This window comes from Oncorhynchus kisutch, unplaced genomic scaffold, assembly GCF_002021735.2.
Source record: "Oncorhynchus kisutch isolate 150728-3 unplaced genomic scaffold, Okis_V2 scaffold4029, whole genome shotgun sequence".
NCBI lineage: Eukaryota > Metazoa > Chordata > Actinopteri > Salmoniformes > Salmonidae > Oncorhynchus > Oncorhynchus kisutch.
In genome coordinates, this window is record NW_022265974.1 from 60402 (window position 1) to 79734 (window position 19333).

The 19333-nt window shown below is 41.2% G+C and overlaps 11 non-coding genes across 11 annotated transcripts; all 11 read right to left on the reverse strand.

The window, feature by feature from the left end:
- Window positions 1-35: 35 nt before the first annotated feature.
- On the reverse strand, window positions 36-109 carry trnat-agu (transfer RNA threonine (anticodon AGU)). The gene has a single exon. It is a non-coding gene; the product is annotated as a tRNA-Thr (tRNA).
- A 1216-nt stretch (window positions 110-1325) lies between these two features.
- trnai-aau (transfer RNA isoleucine (anticodon AAU)) lies at window positions 1326-1399 on the reverse strand. Its single transcript has one exon. It is a non-coding gene; the product is annotated as a tRNA-Ile (tRNA).
- Window positions 1400-10627: 9228 nt separating this feature from the next.
- On the reverse strand, window positions 10628-10699 carry trnah-gug (transfer RNA histidin (anticodon GUG)). The gene has a single exon. It is a non-coding gene; the product is annotated as a tRNA-His (tRNA).
- Window positions 10700-12273: 1574 nt separating this feature from the next.
- trnat-agu (transfer RNA threonine (anticodon AGU)) lies at window positions 12274-12347 on the reverse strand. The gene has a single exon. It is a non-coding gene; the product is annotated as a tRNA-Thr (tRNA).
- An 860-nt stretch (window positions 12348-13207) lies between these two features.
- Window positions 13208-13279, reverse strand: trnah-gug (transfer RNA histidin (anticodon GUG)). Its single transcript has one exon. It is a non-coding gene; the product is annotated as a tRNA-His (tRNA).
- A 284-nt stretch (window positions 13280-13563) lies between these two features.
- Window positions 13564-13637, reverse strand: trnat-agu (transfer RNA threonine (anticodon AGU)). Its single transcript has one exon. It is a non-coding gene; the product is annotated as a tRNA-Thr (tRNA).
- Window positions 13638-14496: 859 nt separating this feature from the next.
- On the reverse strand, window positions 14497-14568 carry trnah-gug (transfer RNA histidin (anticodon GUG)). Its single transcript has one exon. It is a non-coding gene; the product is annotated as a tRNA-His (tRNA).
- A 284-nt stretch (window positions 14569-14852) lies between these two features.
- trnat-agu (transfer RNA threonine (anticodon AGU)) lies at window positions 14853-14926 on the reverse strand. Its single transcript has one exon. It is a non-coding gene; the product is annotated as a tRNA-Thr (tRNA).
- A 1215-nt stretch (window positions 14927-16141) lies between these two features.
- Window positions 16142-16215, reverse strand: trnat-cgu (transfer RNA threonine (anticodon CGU)). Its single transcript has one exon. It is a non-coding gene; the product is annotated as a tRNA-Thr (tRNA).
- Window positions 16216-17430: 1215 nt separating this feature from the next.
- trnat-cgu (transfer RNA threonine (anticodon CGU)) lies at window positions 17431-17504 on the reverse strand. The gene has a single exon. It is a non-coding gene; the product is annotated as a tRNA-Thr (tRNA).
- Window positions 17505-18719: 1215 nt separating this feature from the next.
- trnak-cuu (transfer RNA lysine (anticodon CUU)) lies at window positions 18720-18793 on the reverse strand. Its single transcript has one exon. It is a non-coding gene; the product is annotated as a tRNA-Lys (tRNA).
- Window positions 18794-19333: the final 540 nt, after the last annotated feature.

Consider the following 19333-nt stretch of genomic DNA (forward strand, 5'->3'; position numbering starts at 1 on the left):
CCCTCTGACCTTCTCCAACAATGTGAACAATAAAAAGGTACTGCTGAGATTTGAACTCAGGATCTCCTGTTTACTAGACAGGCACTTTAACCAACTAAGCCACAGCACCCATAAAAGTCATATATGTTGCAGATGTGAACACCCACACCTATTTGAATCAAACCAATCTCATTAATTTAACCCACATCTCTGTCTAGCAAAATCACATCACAAAAGAGATGTATTTTACTAATATTGGAAGCGATACAGACACCTTCAATTCTCTAGCAACAGGGTTTCTTAAGCTACGTTTTGAGACGCAAAGTGGGCCTGAGCAGGTCAGAGGCAGTGTTGCCAAATCCTCAGGAAGGAAAGTAGCTATTGGTGGTCCTAATAGTAGCTAGAAGTCGCTAAATGACATCATCACATAATTTTCATAATTGGCCAAGTGGATATAATTGTGATTGACGCTGTAGGAGAGAGGAATAACGTTGCGGGAGAGACAAAAAGTTTGTAAAAAACACCCTAAGTATGTTTAGAACTAAAATTGAACTTTTTTCTGTCGATTCTTGTCTTTTTTTTGAATATTCACTAAATATAGCAACAAAGTCGCTAAGTTGGCAACACTGGTGAGAGGTGGGTAGCGAGATATCAGTAATCAATTGTAATCACATACTATTTCTTCTTAATTATGGTCATTCGAGGACAGCACATTTTTCATTTGGGTCTCGAGATGAATTAACTCAAGAACCTCTGACATGGATTCTTAAACTATGATTTGGGACCCAAAGCGGTTATTAACATGTCATAGGTGGGTCGCGAGATATGAGTAAACATTCAGAATCATGCACTATTTCTTCATAATGTTGGTCATTCGAGGACACTGCATTTCTCATTTGGCTCTCGAGCTTAAAAATGGTAAAAACGTCTGAAACAGCATAGTAAGTCTTAACTCGTTCAAAAAACAACCCTTCTAAAATTACATTGCAGTGCCGTGACTCGGATTCGAACAGGGGTTGCTGCGACCACAACGTGGAGTACTAACCACTATACGATCACGGCTGGCTTCAAGAGCTGGGTTTGAAAAGCCTACATAGGCTGTGAAAGTGATGTGCACAAGCTGGCTAAACTCTTTTCATTTTGGTCTCGATAATGAATCAACTGAAGAAACAGTGGAGCTTTACACAGTCTTTAGGTTTTTTCTCATTCGAAAAGTGCCCTTTTTCCGTGACATTGGAATATCTCAATTGCATCCTCCTCACGTCATCTCTACTTCTCTAAACCCATTGGTGAGAAAACCTGATTGCCCTCCCCTCTGACCTTCTCCACCAATGTGAACAATAAAAAGGTACTGCTGAGATTTGAACTCAGGATCTCCTGTTTATTAGACAGGAAGTTTAACCAACTAAGCCACAGCACCCATAAAAGTCATATATGTTGCAGATGTGAACACCCACACCTATTTGAATCAAACCAATCTCATTCATTTAACCCACATCTCTGTCTAGCAAAATCACATCACAAAAGAGATGTATTTTACTAATATTGGAAGCGATACAGACACCTTCAATTCTCTAGCAACAGGGTTTCTTAAGCTACGTTTTGAGACGCAAAGTGGGCCTGAGCAGGTCAGAGGCAGTCTTGCCAAATCCTCAGGAAGGAAAGTAGCTATTGGTGGTCCTAAAAGTAGCTAGAAGTCGCTAAATGACGTCATCACATAATTTTCATAATTGGCCAAGTGGATGTAATTGTGATTGACGCTGTAGGAGAGAGGAATAACGTTGCGGGAGAGACAAAAAGTTAGTAAAAAACACCCTAAGTATGTTTAGAACTAAAATTGAACTTTTTTCTGTCGATTCTTGTCTTTTTTTGAATATTCACTAAATATAGCGACAAAGTCGCTAAGTTGGCAACACTGGTGAGAGGTGGGTAGCGAGATATCAGTAATCAATTGTAATCACATACTATTTCTTCTTAATTATGGTCATTCGAGGACAGTACATTTTTCATTTGGGTCTCGAGATGAATAAACTCAAGAACCTCTGACATGGATTCTTAAACTTTGATTTGGGACCCAAAGGGGTTATTAACATGTCATAGGTGGGTCGCAAGATATGAGTAAACATTCAGAATCATGCACTATTTCTTCATAATGTTGGTCATTCGAGGACACTGCATTTCTCATTTGGCTCTTGTAGAGAAATGCTATTTCTTATGTAGGTGACCAGACTATTGTTAAGGGGGGGCTACCACTCAGAGTTGAGCCTGTGGGGTCCCCTACAGGATAGCTCCCGCATTACACTAATGGCCAAAACCAGCGCACACACACATGATCTCCGTTGTAGCTGAACGTTGAATGCCCGAAGAGGATTCTACGATGACGGACAGACAACTGAGCCAATGGCGGAAGACTACAGACTACACCCCAGCTGAACCAATCCAAAGATCCGATCTTCCAGAATCAACCTACTTTCTGTTCTATATATAAGTGGTGTACTGATTGTATCGGCCTCTTCTTCATCTGCGCTTCCGTACGAACCAGCGGGAGAGCCGTAATTACGCTGTTCTAGATATCTTCACTCTGAATAAACTGTAGCTTGTCATACAATTTACCACCTTGTCTGAATCGATCCTTGACCGACTCGTCCGTCTACATATCCAAATTCTAACAGAAATGGTAGCAGAGTATAGTTTACTAACGATCCAGTCGAAGTGAGTTGATTTGGGTGTGGGGAGGGGCGAGTTGGTGAAAGGACGATTCATTAAATAAATAAGAAAGACGGGTGAAGACTTTCGGGGGAGGGCAACAATTCTGCTCAACTCGGAAAACTGATTACAAGGTGCACCATAAAAAAATAAGGTAAGCAAAAGCCTGTTAAATCAAACTTTGCATATTGTCGTAAAGTCTGTCCAAATTTTATCAGTTTTTCCGAGTAAGTATGAATTCTTGTGTAAATTTATAATTTGCTGACGAGTCGAAATAACAGTGTATGTGAACATATGTAGTAACGAACCGGCGACGGCCGGTGTGATTTAAATCATTGATGAGATATCAGTAAGGGGATAGCTAATTACTATTCATTAAATCTGGCGCCGAGGGGACAAATTGTAATTTTGGGACCCGTGACCCGGTCAGCACAGTCTGCTAGCTTTCAATGATGAGTGATCACTGTTTTGTCTTTGATAGTTCCGATAGGGGTCGGGAATAGAGATCAGTAGGGGATAGCTAATTACTATTCATTAAATCTGCAGCCGAGGGGACAAATTGTAATTTTGGGACCCGTGACCCGGTATGGTTCAGTCTGATAGAGATTCACCGATAGGGGTCGGACATGTGTAATAATTCTGATAGGGGTCAGCTCGATAGGGATCAGGAATAGAGATCAGTAGGGGATAGCTAATTACTATTCATTAACTCTGGCGCCGAGGGGACAAATTGTAATTTTGGGACCCGTGACCCGGTCAGCACAGTCTGATATAAATTCACTGATAAGGATCGGCTTTCAGGGGTCAGAGATATAACGTGCTGTTTTGTCTTGTTTTGTCTATTTGTAACTGTTTATGTTATGTTATGTTAAAATGCAATGTGGTTGTAATTGTTTCCATTAAGATTGTTGGTGGTTAGATAGAGGGAGAGAGAGAGAATTATAATAAGGGATATTGGATAAATCCGAAACTTCTATATTGTACCTATGTACCTATGTTAATAGGTACATGTATAAATGTATAATCAGGAATGAAATGACTGATGTATAATTGAAATAATATCTGAATATAATATTTAAATATTGAGACTAAATAGTCGAATAGATCCCTTGGTTGTGCGCTCCATAATGCTATACAAACCCATGCGTTTTTTCTCAACCTGAATATACGAAGGAGAAGCTCTGAGATAAGGCAGAGTACGAGCAATAGTGTCTCTTCGAATACATCGTGGGTATTAATCAACGTCGGGCGAAGTATATGCTAACTATATTCAGATAGAAGGAGAGAATTTCGATTAAAACTACGATTAAATTCCGATTGAATTAAATTAAATTACGTTTAAAGCAAATTCACAATGGCGACTCCCAATACTCCAAAGATGAGGTTTAATGAGTTCCTAGAACAAAAAATTGAATATAGATCAAGGGGAAAGGAACGATGGACGCCTATAAAGAAAGTTTGGGAGGGATTGAAGTTAAGATGGACACAAGCAGGTTATCTAGGGGGGTGGCCGCCAACAGGGGCCCAGCTGAAAACAATGGAATGTGAGTTGAGGGACGTAGCAGGAGGCCAGAGACAAGGAAGTTGAAAGAAATAAAAGCCATGTATTTAAGAACCAAGGGACCAAACAGAGAATGAACAGAAGGCGGGGCCATTGCGTCTCCCACTGGTCTGCTTACTGGCTTAAATGAAGATTTGTAAGAATCAAATCCTGTGCATGAAACACGCTTGATATTCAGTCGGGGACTAATATCGATATGAATGAGGTCGGGGACAAAGCGAGTGTGGTACATTAGGTGTTTCAGTTGGAGCTGGAACCGGTGAGAATGTTGAAAAAGTCGCAGGCTTGCTGATGAGAGTTATATCATAGAATATTGAGGGGGGTGCATGACTGTTGGAAAGAGTGTTAAACTCTATTAACGCAAAATTCTTTTTGCGGATTTATATTATGAGGTTTGAACTATACTAATGTTGTAGAATTACATAATCAACATCTGAACATACTTACGTTAAACATTAATTGAGCCACTGAGTAATAGATAAGCTGTACACTAGGTACGGGGCGAAGGGTGTGGTCGATGTAAGACGGGAGTGGTGTTCTAACCAAATTATTTAGTTATTTTAATTCATTTACACAAGTACTTCCCGGGTATTGATTTTGGTTTGATTGTTCAGATAACACCATTGAAATTAAACAGGAGGTCAAGGTATACTAACATTAGAATCTGTTTTCATTATGGAGAACAATGAAAGGCCCGCAGAGTGGATTGCAGGCTGAGGTTTTTATGTTAAAGGGACAGTGCACATTTATCACAATTGTGTGTGTCTGTCTAATGGCTGGGTATTTAAGAAGTATTTTGGGGAGACAATTTGGAGAAACACGAATAAGACATGAAACATCGAGACAAATTCTTTGAGTTTGAGGGGATTATCATCATTTTTAGGTTTTGTTTTTGTAGTAAATGTTTGGGTTAAGGGGATTTCCATGTTCCCAGAGACATCATATTTTAAAGAGGCACGCTCACATATGGAACCTTTATGAGTTTTTTATTTTATGAGTTTTAATTACACAAGTAATTTTTATTTTATTTTAAGGATAAAGGGTTCTTTAATATGTCTAATATGGTATGGAACACGAATGTGGGGGGATGGTGTAACCCGTGACCGGATTTCATGGCTCTCTCGGGTGGTCTGATCAGCCACAAGGGGGTGCCATTTGAATAATACATTTGTGGTCATGGGTAATACTGTTTAAAAAAATAAAATAATAATAATAATAATTAAAGTTTTTTGAAATTTAATTTTTTAAGGTAACTTAATTATAGTGGAGTTTACTTAACCTATATAAAGACTTTAGTAATTGCCACCATAGACATGTTTTTCTAAAAATAAAAATCCTTGAGTTTAGATAAAGCCAAACAGTGGGACATTTAGTTAAAATGTGGAAACATGGGAAAAGGCAGACAGATGAGCCCTCCCCCGCACTGCAGAGACCTTGACGGTTGGAGAGCAGAGAGGAGAAGTTTTAGAAGGGAGCCAGGACGAGCAAGGATAACGGAGTGTGTAGATAACAGTCACTGAGTGGAGACAAAAGGGAGAATTGGACATGTGGGAAATTAAAGGGGCGCTCCTACATGATAATGTCAGAACAGAAGGATAATATACTAATCTTACCTAAGTCATTATTTAGAGTAGGTAAGGTTGTTACCTGGGCATAGCCAGGTATCAAAAGGGGGATAGGTAAATTGTGGTCTAGGATAGGATGGGGCCTATTGGATAAGAAACTAATATTTTTAAAAATGTAGTTAACAAATGGGCATAGAAGTTAAAGAGAGAATCAGATAAAACATGAGAAACTGTTTGTTAACCAAGCCTGTATGTCCAGCATTTTATGCTGGACTGCAGGTGAAGTCACTCAATCCAGTCCCAGAGGCTTGTTGGGGGGACCATACCAAGGTCTCCTGGTGACAGCTAGCTGAAAGAGCTACCCGGATTCATATCGCACGGCGGGAGGGTAAGACACACTGACACTATCGAACAATAAACAGTGTTCGAGAGGAGAACTGGAATTAACAGAATTCCGGGGGCCATCTCTCGAATGAAGAAAATCCTCCCTGTCCTGTCACCCCTGTTTTTGTTCATAGAAGTGAAGATGTGTCTGGCTCTTGCTAAGTGATGTGTTCTCGGAAAGGGTGGGGCTTCACATGGAAGCTGTTTGTCTGAGCTGTCTTATCGTGGGTGACATCCCAAATAACACAGCTCTGGACGAATCAGTACCCGAAGCCTCAGCTGGTTTGACCACCCTGGCTCACGGGTTGACAAAAAACACTGGGGTGGATACTTCTCTGATTAATGGGGTTTGATAGTATGTTTAGAAAATGGGGAAAATATTACGATCACTGTATTATGGGCTACATTCACCTGTGACTGTTTTAGTTTTATGGGGCTGTTGTCTAGTTCCCTGTGTATGAGGCCTTATTTCCAGGACTCTGGAGAAATCGATGGAAATAGATGGTGATGTACCAGCGGATTCCAGGTTCTGACCCGTGGAGTGCTGAATGTATGTCTACAGAACAAGTGGACGAAAATTATAAATGAAATTATATTAAATTGGGAGGGTGTCCGTATGGGGATTACAGGATAACCGACTTGGGACAGTTCTGGGATTGGAAGAGAGGGTACCCTTATAGCATAGGGGATCCCACAAAGGTGGATAGGTTTTCCATGATATGGGAAAACCTGGGAGCACTGTTGAACTTTGTAAAGGTGATGAAATCTTGCTAACCATCAAAACTATTAAGCTCTCTGATGCAGGCAATTACACCCTCGGACTACAAAGGACCGGGACAGACACGATGGGTGTGTTTTCTATTAAGGTGCTGCCAAAACCAGAGGTCCCAGATGAACCAGGGCCAGACACACTCCTCTACCACCCCTGGACCGAACCTGCCACCACTGTGTTAAAAATCCCATTCAGGTAATTAATGTTAGACTATTCAGCTATTGATCAATTAGGCACTGAGACTGGTGTTATTGGTAGGGACAATTTGTGGCTTTCTTATATGAGGTACAGTTAAGACCCTGAAAAGAAAGGACTACATGAGTTACATGAAACATTGGTCATGATAGACCTGTTCTGGCTACACACCCATTTGCTATAGGAGAAGGAGAGGGGTGGTTGTGTATTCTGAGAGGTTTATACCTGGTTGAGGCCAATTCAACTCTCTGTTCCTCTCTGAGCCTTGTGTTTCCTACAGTACCTCCTCATCGGGCCCCTTGGGGTGTTGAGGCATATGAGGGCAATTACAGTTGCATCACGGGTACAGGTAATGGCATTGATTATGGGAGATTGCCTGAAGCTGATAGCAGTAGTAACATAACCATTAATTCCACTTGGCCAGTTACAGGCCTAAACCAAACTAGTGGTCTGGCTGATGTGTGGTGGATCTGTGGACCCAAAAGAGTGCTGAGACCCATTCTTAGAGGAGACTGGCAAGGTACGTGTGCTCTGACCAGTTTGATAATTCCACTGACCATTGTTGATGTTACTGCTGAACAGCTGTTGGGTTCTGTATCCAGGGGACCTGAAAACATTCCATCCCATGGGAGACATAGAAGTAGTGCTCCATGGACAGAGGATGTAGTTGACATACACACTAACCTGTTGGGAGTGCCGGTGGGGGTTCCTCATGAGCTTCAGGCCTTGGGCAGGAATGATGGATTATAGGTCTAGCCATGGTGGATGCAAGACAGACTGCATGGATTCATTACATCTACTATGATCAACAGTGTTTTGTTAATTACCCCCGTGATGCACTCACTGGTATGTCTGAACAGTTTGAGGCCACATCTAGGGTTGCCAGACAGAATAGACTTGCTTTGGATATGCTTCTTGCCAGTCAGGGGGGCGTATGCAAGATGTTCGGTGAACAATGTTGCACGTATATTCCTAATAACACCAGTCCAGATGGTAGTATATCTAAGGCCCTTAGTGGGCTTGATGCACTATCTGTTGAGATGAGGACCATGGCGGGGGTGGAGGAGTCTGGCCTGTTCTCTTGAGTGGGAGCCTGGTTTTGGTAAGTACACTAGAATGGTGGTTACTGGATTTCTGACCCTTATTTTTGTTATTTGATGTAGTGTGCTGCTTGCATCATACCGTGTTTCAAGAAGTCTGTTACAGATGTGTTGAAGGCTTCAGGCATGATGATGCCTTTGCGTGATGCTCCAGTTGGAGATGCTGATACTAAAGCATGCTTTCAGGGGAGGATGAGACTGACTGAGGATGACCCATGGTATGCTGTGGGTGAGGTAGTAGAATAAATCTTACACCACCACAGTTCCTTGTTATACATCTTTATGATGGGTTTTCTTTCCAGTATGTTTGTTCTCCCTGTTAAGGTTTTGAGTCCCTGGGTGGCATGAAGCCCAACTGGTGCAGGATAGGAGTAGCTGAGAGGACCAGATGGTTTATAATAATGCTTTGCTTTGTTTTACTCTGTTTTCCATGACCAAAGTTTTATCCGGTATCTTACATGTCAATAAACAAAGTGTTATCCTGTTTTTGCTAAGTGACACCCTTGTGGGTGTCAAAAGGGGGACTTAAATTTCACACCATTTTTTTTTGTTCTGTTTTTGAATGAGCTGTTCTCTTTTGACATGAAGGTATTTTAAACTTTGTAACTGTTATATGATTCATTGCTGAATTTTTGTTCACACCCTGGGGGGTGTGAAAAAGAGGGATTATTGGTTCCTGTGTTTTACATTATAGCCATTACCATATATATGATTGAATATTATCTGCTGTTGGTTTGTGTTGATGTATGCAAGTGTTATGCAACATAGCTGACTTGAAACATTGTTAAAAGTGTCAGGGCCAGGGGACTTTCTCATGCTGAAAATAAAATATATATACAGAAGGGAGGGCACATTCAGAGCGTGGGGTTGCGAGAACAAGTGTTTTTTTGTTAGATAACAGGAGCCAGGTGCGTGATAACGGTATGGAGCATGAGCGCCTGGCTGCAACTTCTCTTATGACATTCCAGAATCGCATTGCAGTAGATATGCTACTGGCGGAGAAAGGTGGAGCTTGTACTATGTTTGGTGAACAGTGTCGCACTTTCATCCCTAGTAACACAGCCTCCGATGGTAGCTTGACCATGGCCCTAGAAGGTTTGAGGACGCTTAATGGTAAAATGAAATCTCATTCTGGGATGGATACCTCGATGTGGGACTCCTGGATGAGTGCGTTTGGTAAATATAAAACCCTGGTGTCCTCCATTTTGGTATCCATTTCGGTGTTCGCTGCCATTTTAGTTCTCTGTGGATGCTGTTGCATTCCATGCATCCGTTCCCTTGCCACTAGGGTTATCTCTAGAGCCATTGACCCTTCCTCCCCTTCCCAGATGTTTCCTCTGCTGGATAAAGACCTACTTGAATTCGAGGATGAGGAGGAGAGTGCCTATTTAGGTTTACATTATATCTGCTGTTGCCTTATGGGGATGTATGTATGTGTTATGCAAGTGGATCATTCCGCCTGACTTGCCTAGTTTAAGTCACATCTCTTTGGAGATGTGAAGAGAGGGAATCACAACTTTTTCCTGCGGGAAAAAAGTTGGCTTATGTAGACAAGCATTTACTTTTATTTTGAGCTGTTGTCCTCCGCTCTGTAAAATGAGGGTTGTAAGTTCCTAGGTGGCTGGTAGCCAACTTAGTACATAGTGGGATTGAATGGAGAACATGATGTAATACATATATATCTATTTCTGTTTAAAACTGTGCCTTATTTCATAGTCCCCTTGGGAGAAGTTTCTCTTTGTGTCTGGATCCAGTTAGGTTGTGTCACGTCTCTGGTGAGACGTGAAGAGAGGGTTTTGTAGAGAAATGCTATTTCTTATGTAGGTGACCAGACTATTGTTAAGGGGGGGCTACCACTCAGAGTTGAGCCTGTGGGGTCCCCTACAGGATAGCTCCCGCATTACACTAATGGCCAAAACCAGCGCACACACACATGATCTCCGTTGTAGCTGAACGTTGAATGCCCGAAGAGGATTCTACGATGACGGACAGACAACTGAGCCAATGGCGGAAGACTACAGACTACACCCCAGCTGAACCAATCCAAAGATCCGATCTTCCAGAATCAACCTACTTTCTGTTCTATATATAAGTGGTGTACTGATTGTATCGGCCTCTTCTTCGTCTGCGCTTCCGTACGAACCAGCGGGAGAGCCGTAATTACGCTGTTCTAGATATCTTCACTCTGAATAAACTGTAGCTTGTCATACAATTTACCACCTTGTCTGAATCGATCCTTGACCGACTCGTCCGTCTACATATCCAAATTCTAACACTCTCGAGCTTAAAAATGGTAAAAACGTCTGAAACAGCATAGTAAGTCTTAACTCGTTCAAAAAACAACCCTTCTAAATTTACATTGCAGTGCCGTGACCCGGATTCGAACCAGGGTTGCTGCAACCACAACGCAGAGTACTAACCACTATACGATCACGGCTGGCTGTAAGAGCTGGATTTGTAAAGCCTACATAGGCTGTGAAAGTGATGTGCACAAGCTGGCTAAACTCTTTTCATTTTGGTCTCGATAATGAATCAACTGAAGAAACAGTGGAGCTTTACACAGTCGGTAGGTTTTTTCTCATTCGAAAAGTGCCCTTTTTCCGTGACATTGGAATATCTCAATTGCATCCTCCTCACGTCATCTCTACTTCTCTAAACCCATTGGTGAGAAAACCTGATTGCCCTCCCCTCTGACCTTCTCCACCAATGTGAACAATAAAAAGGTACTGCTGAGATTTGAACTCAGGATCTCCTGTTTACTAGACAGGCACTTTAACCAACTAAGCCACAGCACACATAAAAGTCATATATGTTGCAGATGTGAACACCCACACCTATTTGAATCAAACCAATCTCATTCATTTAACCCACATCTCTGTCTAGCAAAATCACATCACAAAAGAGATGTATTTTACTAATATTGGAAGCGATACAGACACCTTCAATTCTCTAGCAACAGGGTTTCTTAAGCTACGTTTTGAGACGCAAAGTGGGCCTGAGCAGGTCAGAGGCAGTGTTGCCAAATCCTCAGGAAGGAAAGTAGCTATTGGTGGTCCTAATAGTAGCTAGAAGTCGCTAAATGACGTCATCACATAATTTTCATAATTGGCCAAGTGGATGTAATTGTGATTGACGCTGTAGGAGAGAGGAATAACGTTGCGGGAGAGACTAAAAGTTAGTAAAAAACACCCTAAGTATGTTTAGAACTAAAATTGAACTTTTTTCTGTCGATTCTTGTCTTTTTTCTGAATATTCACTAAATATAGCGACAAAGTCGCTAAGTTGGCAACACTGGTGAGAGGTGGGTAGCGAGATATCAGTAATCAATTGTAATCACATACTATTTCTTCTTAATTATGGTCATTCGAGGACAGTACATTTTTCATTTGGGTCTCGAGATGAATAAACTCAAGAACCTCTGACATGGATTCTTAAACTATGATTTGGGACCCAAAGGGGTTATTAACATGTCATAGGTGGGTCGCGAGATATGAGTAAACATTCAGAATCATGCACTATTTCTTCATAATGTTGGTCGTTCGAGGACAATGCATTTCTCATTTGGCTCTCGAGCTTAAAAATGGTAAAAACGTCTGAAACAGCATAGTAAGTCTTAACTCGTTCAAAAAACAACCCTTCTAAAATTACATTGCAGTGCCGTGACCCGGATTCAACCCGGGGTTGCTGCGACCACAACGCAGAGTACTAACCACAATACGATCACGGCTGGCTTCAAGAGCTGGCTTTGTAAAGCCTACATAGGCTGTGAAAGTGATGTGCACAAGCTGGCTAAACTCTTTTCATTTTGGTCTCGATAATGAATCAACTGAAGAAACAGTGGAGCTTTACACAGTCGGTAGGTTTTTTCTCATTCGAAAAGTGCCCTTTTTCCGTGACATTGGAATATCTCAATTGCATCCTCCTCACATCATCTCTAATTCTCTAAACCCATTGGTGAGAAAACCTGAGTGCCCTCCCCTCTGACCTTCTCCGCCAATGTGAACAATAAAAAGGTACTGCTGAGATTTGAACTCAGGATCTCCTGTTTACTAGACAGGGACTTTAACCAACTAAGCCACAGCACCCATAAATGTCATATATGTTGCAGATGTGAACACCCACACCTATTTGAATCAAACCAATCTCATTCATTTAACCCACATCTCTGTCTAGCAAAATCACATCACAAAAGAGATGTATTTTACTAATATTGGAAGCGATACAGACACCTTCAATTCTCTAGCAACAGGGTTTCTTAAGCTACGTTTTGAGACGCAAAGTGGGCCTGAGCAGGTCAGAGGCAGTGTTGCCAAATCCTCAGGAAGGAAAGTAGCTTTTGGTGGTCCTAAAAGTAGCTAGAAGTCGCTAAATGACGTCATCACATAATTTTCATAATTGGCCAAGTGGATGTAATTGTGATTGACGCTGTAGGAGAGAGGAATAACATCGCGGAAGAGACAAAAAGTGAGTAAAAAACATCCTAAGTATGTTTAGAACAAAAATTGAACTTTCTTCTGTCGATTCTTGTCTTTTTTCTGAATATTCACTAAATATAGCGACAAAGTCGCTAAGTTGGCAACACTGGTGAGAGGTGGGTAGCGAGATATCAGTAATCAATTGTAATCACATACTATTTCTTCTTAATTATGGTCATTCGAGGACAGTACATTTTTCATTTGGGTCTCGAGATGAATAAACTCAAGAACCTCTGACATGGATTCTTAAACTATGATTTGGGACCCAAAGGGGTTATTAACATGTCATAGGTGGGTCGCGAGATATGAGTAAACATTCAGAATCATGCACTATTTCTTCATAATGTTGGTAGTTCGAGGACACTGCATTTCTCATTTGGCTCTCGAGCTTAAAAATGGTAAAAACGTCTGAAACAGCATAGTAAGTCTTAACTCGTTCAAAAAACAACCCTTCTAAAATTACATTGCAGTGCCGTGACCCGGATTCGAAACGGGGTTGCTGCGACCACAACGCAGAGTACTAACCACTATACGATCACGGCTGGCTTCAAGAGGTGGCTTTGTAAAGCCTACATAGGCTGTGAAAGTGATGTGCACAAGCTGGCTAAACTCTTTTCATTTTGGTCTCGATAATGAATCAACTGAAGAAACAGTGGAGCTTTACACAGTCGGTAGTTTTTTTCTCATTCGAAAAGTGCCCTTTTTCCGTGACATTGGAATATCTCAATTGCATCCTCCTCACGTCATCTCTAATTCTCTAAACCCATTGGTGAGAAAACCTGAGTGCCCTCCCCTCTGACCTTCTCCACCAATGTGAACAATAAAAAGGTACTGCTGAGATTTGAACTCAGGATCTCCTGTTTACTAGACAGGCACTTTAACCAACTAAGCCACAGCACCCATAAATGTCATATATGTTGCAGATGTGAATACCCACACCTATTTGAATCAAACCAATCTCATTCATTTAACCCACATCTCTGTCTAGCAAAATCACATCACAAAAGAGATGTGTTTTAGTCATATTGGAAGCGATACAGACACCTTCAATTCTCTAGCAACAGGGTTTCTTAAGCTACATTTTGAGACGCAAAGTGGGCCTGAGCAGGTCAGAGGCAGTGTTGCCAAATCCTCAGGAAGGAAAGTAGCTATTGGTGGTCCTAAAAGTAGCTAGAAGTCGCTAAATGACATCATCACATAATTTTCATAATTGGCCAAGTGGATGTAATTGTGATTGACGCTGTAGGAGAGAGGAATAATGTCACGGGAGAGACAAAAAGTGAGAAAAAACACCCAAAGTATGTTTAGAACTAAAATTTAACTTTCTTCTGTCGATTCTTGTCTTTTTTCTGAATATTCACTAGATATAGCGACAAAGTCGCTAAGTTGGCAACACTGGTGAGAGGTGGGTAGCGAGATATCAGTAATCAATTGTAATCACACACTATTTCTTCTTAATTATGGTCATTCGAGGACAGTACATTTTTCATTTGGGTCTCGAGATGAATAAACTCAAGAACCTCTGACATGGATTCTTAAACTATGATTTGGGACCCAAAGCAGTTATTAACATGTCATAGGTGGGTCGCGAGATATGAGTAAACATTCAAAATCATACACTATTTCTTCATAATGTTAGTCGTTCGAGGACACTGCACTTCTCATTTGACTCTCGAGCTTATAAATGGTAAAAACGTCTGAAACAGCATAGTAAGTCTTAACTCGTTCAAAAAACAACCCTTCTAAAATTACATTGCAGTGCCGTGACCCGGATTCGAACCGGGGTTGCTGCGACCACAACGCAGAGTACTAACCACTATACGATCACAGCTGGCTGTAAGAGCTGGCTTTGTAAAGCCTACATAGGCTGTGAAAGTGATGTGCACAAGCTGGCTAAACTCTTTTCATTTTGGTCTCGATAATGAATCAACTGAAGAAACAGTGGAGCTTTACACAGTCGGTAGGTTTTTTCTCATTCGAAAAGTGCCCTTTTTCCGTGACATTGGAATATCTCAATTGCATCCGCCTCACGTCATCTCTACTTCTCTAAACCCATTGGTGAGAAAACCTGATTGCCCTCCCCTCTGACCTTCTCCACCAATGTGAACAATAAAAAGGTACTGCTGAGATTTGAACTCAGGATCTCCTGTTTACTAGACAGGCACTTTAACCAACTAAGCCACAGCACCCATAAAAGTCATATATGTTGCAGATGTGAACACCCACACCTATTTGAATCAAACCAATCTCATTCATTTAACCCACATCTCTGTCTAGCAAAATCACATCACAAAAGAGATGTATTTTACTAATATTGGAAGCGATACAGACACCTTCAATTCTCTAGCAACAGGGTTTCTTAAGCTACGTTTTGAGACGCAAAGTGGGCCTGAGCAGGTCAGAGGCAGTGTTGCCAAATCCTCAGGAAGGAAAGTAGCTATTGGTGGTCCTAATAGTAGCTAGAAGTCGCTAAATGACATCATCACATAATTTTCATAATTGGCCAAGTGGATGTAATTGTGATTGACGCTGTAGGAGAGAGGAATAACGTTGCGGGAGAGACAAAAAGTTTGTAAAAAACACCCTAAGTATGTTTAGAACTAAAATTGAACTTTTTTCTGTCGATTCTTGTCTTTTTTTTGAATATTCACTAAATATAGCAACAAAGTCGCTAAGTTGGCAACACTGGTGAGAGGTGGGTAGCGAGATATCAGTAATCAATTGTAATCACATACTATTTCTTCTTAATTATGGTCATTCGAGGACAGCACATTTTTCATTTGGGTCTCGAGATGAATTAACTCAAGAACCTCTGACATGGATTCTTAAACTATGATTTGGGACCCAAAGCGGTTATTAACATGTCATAGGTGGGTCGCGAGATATGAGTAAACATTCAGAATCATGCACTATTTCTTCATAATGTTGGTCATTCGAGGACACTGCATTTCTCATTTGGCTCTCGAGCTTAAAAATGGTAAAAACGTCTGAAACAGCATAGTAAGTCTTAACTCGTTCAAAAAACAACCCTTCTAAAATTACATTGCAGTGCCGTGACTCGGATTCGAACGGGGTTGCTGCTACCACAACGTGGAGTACTAACCACTATACGATCACGGCTGGCTTCAAGAGCTGGGTTTGAAAAGCCTACATAGGCTGTGAAAGTGATGTGCACAAGCTGGCTAAACTCTTTTCATTTTGGTCTCGATAATGAATCAACTGAAGAAACAGTGGAGCTTTACACAGTCGGTAGGTTTTTTCTCATTCGAAAAGTGCCCTTTTTCCGTGACATTGGAATATCTCAATTGCATCTTCCTCACGTCATCTCTAATTCTCTAAACCCATTGGTGAGAAAACCTGAGTGCCCTCCCCTCTGACCTTCTCCGCCAATGTGAACAATAAAAAGGTACTGCTGAGATTTGAACTCAGGATCTCCTGTTTACGAGACAGGCACTTTAACAAACTAAGCCACAGCACCCATGAAAGTAATATATTTTGCAGATGTGAACACCCACACCTATTTGAATCAAACCAATCTCATTCATTTAACCCACATCTCTGTCTAGCAAAATCACATCACAAAAGAGATGTATTTTACTAATATTGGAAGCGATACAGACACCTTCAATTCTCTAGCAACAGGGTTTCTTAAGCTACGTTTTGGGACGCAACGTGGGCCTGAGCAGGTCAGAGGCAGTGTTGCCAAATCCTCAGGAAGGAAAGTAGCTATCGGTGGTCCTAAAAGTAGCCAGAAGTCGCTAAATGACATCATCACATCATTTTCATAATTGGCCAAGTGGATGTAATTGTGATTGACGCTGTAGGAGAGAGGAATAATGTCGCGGGAGAGACAAAAAGTGAGAAAAAACACCCTAAGTATGTTTAGAACTAAAATTTAACTTTCTTCTGTCGATTCTTGTCTTTTTTCTGAATATTCACTAGATATAGCGACAAAGTCGCTAAGTTGGCAACACTGGTGAGAGGTGGGTAGCGAGATATCAGTAATCAATTGTAATCACATACTATTTCTTCTTAATTATGGTCATTCGAGGACAGTACATTTTTCATTTGGGTCTCGAGATGAATAAACTCAAGAACCTCTGACATGGATTCTTAAACTATGATTTGGGACCCAAAGCAGTTATTAACATGTCATAGGTGGGTCGCGAGATATGAGTAAACATTCAGAATCATGCACTATTTCTTCATAATGTTGGTCATTCGAGGACACTGCATTTCTCATTTGGCTCTCGAGCTTAAAAATGGTAAAAACGTCTGAAACAGCATAGTAAGTCTTAACTCGTTCAAAAAACAACCCTTCTAAAATTACATTGCAGTGCCGTGACTCGGATTCGAACAGGGGTTACTGCGACCACAACGTGGAGTACTAACCACTATACGATCACGGCTGGCTTCAAGAGCTGGGTTTGAAAAGCCTACATAGGCTGTGAAAGTGATGTGCACAAGCTGGCTAAACTCTTTTCATTTTGGTCTCGATAATGAATCAACTGAAGAAACAGTGGAGCTTTACACAGTCGGTAGGTTTTTTCTCATTCGAAAAGTGCCCTTTTTCCGTGACATTGGAATATCTCAATTGCATCTTCCTCACGTCATCTCTAATTCTCTAAACCCATTGGTGAGAAAACCTGAGTGCCCTCCCCTCTGACCTTCTCCGCCAATGTGAACAATAAAAAGGTACTGCTGAGATTTGAACTCAGGATCTCCTGTTTACGAGACAGGCACTTTAACAAACTAAGCCACAGCACCCATGAAAGTAATATATTTTGCAGATGTGAACACCCACACCTATTTGAATCAAACCAATCTCATTCATTTAACCCACATCTCTGTCTAGCAAAATCACATCACAAAAGAGATGTATTTTACTAATATTGGAAGCGATACAGACACCTTCAATTCTCTAGCAACAGGGTTTCTTAAGCTACGTTTTGGGACGCAACGTGGGCCTGAGCAGGTCAGAGGCAGTGTTGCCAAATCCTCAGGAAGGAAAGTAGCTATCGGTGGTCCTAAAAGTAGCCAGAAGTCGCTAAATGACATCATCACATAATTTTCATAATTGGCCAAGTGGATGTAATCGTGATTGACGCTGTAGGAGAGAGGAATAATGTCGCGGGAGAGACAAAAAGTGAGAAAAAACACCCTAAGTATGTTTAGAACTCAAATTTAACTTTCTTCTGTCGATTCTTGTCTTTTTTCTGAATATTCACTAGATATAGCGACAAAGTCGCTAAGTTGGCAACACTGGTGAGAGGTGGGTAGCGAGATATCAGTAATCAATTGTAATCACATACTATTTCTTCTTAATTATGGTCATTCGAGGACAGCACATTTTTCATTTGGGTCTCGAGATGAATTAACTCAAGAACCTCTGACATGGATTCTTAAACTATGATTTGGGACCCAAAGCGGTTATTAACATGTCATAGGTGGGTCGCGAGATATGAGTAAACATTCAGAATCATGCACTATTTCTTCATAATGTTGGTCATTCGAGGACACTGCATTTCTCATTTGGCTCTCGAGCTTAAAAATGGTAAAAACGTCTGAAACAGCATAGTAAGTCTTAACTCGTTCAAAAAACAACCCTTCTAAAATGACATTGCAGTGCCGTGACTCAGATTCGAACAGGGGTTGCTGCGACCACAACGTGGAGTACTAACCACTATACGATCACGGCTGGCTTCAAGAGCTGGGTTTGAAAAGCCTACATAGGCTGTGAAAGTGATGTGCACAAGCTGGCTAAACTCTTTTCATTTTGGTCTCGATAATGAATCAACTGAAGAAACAGTGGAGCTTTACACAGTCGGTAGGTTTTTTCTCATTCGAAAAGTGCCCTTTTTCCGTGACATTGGAATATCTCAATTGCATCCTCCTCACGTCATCTCTACTTCTCTAAACCCATTGGTGAGAAAACCTGAGTGCCCTCCCCTCTGACCTTCTCCGCCAATGTGAACAATAAAAAGGTACTGCTGAGATTTGAACTCAGGATCTCCTGTTTAAGAGACAGGCACTTTAACGAACTAAGCCACAGCACCTATGAAAGTAATATATTTTGCAGATGTGAACACCCACACCTATTTGAATCAAACCAATCTCATTCATTTAACCCACATCTCTGTCTAGCAAAATCACATCACAAAAGAGATGTATTTTACTAATATTGGAAGCGATACAGACACCTTCAATTCTCTAGCAACAGGGTTTCTTAAGCTACGTTTTGGGACGCAAAGTGGGCCTGAGCAGGTCAGAGGCAGTGTTGCCAAATCCTCAGGAAGGAAAGTAGCTATCGGTGGTCCTAAAAGTAGCCAGAAGTCGCTAAATGACATCATCACATAATTTTCATAATTGGCCAAGTGGATGTAATTGTGATTGACGCTGTAGGAGAGAGGAATAATGTCGCGGGAGAGACAAAAAGTGAGAAAAAACACCCTAAGTATGTTTAGAACTAAAATTTAACTTTCTTCTGTCGATTCTTGTCTTTTTTCTGAATATTCACTAGATATAGCGACAAAGTCGCTAAGTTGGCAACACTGGTGAGAGGTGGGTAGCGAGATATCAGTAATCAATTGTAATCA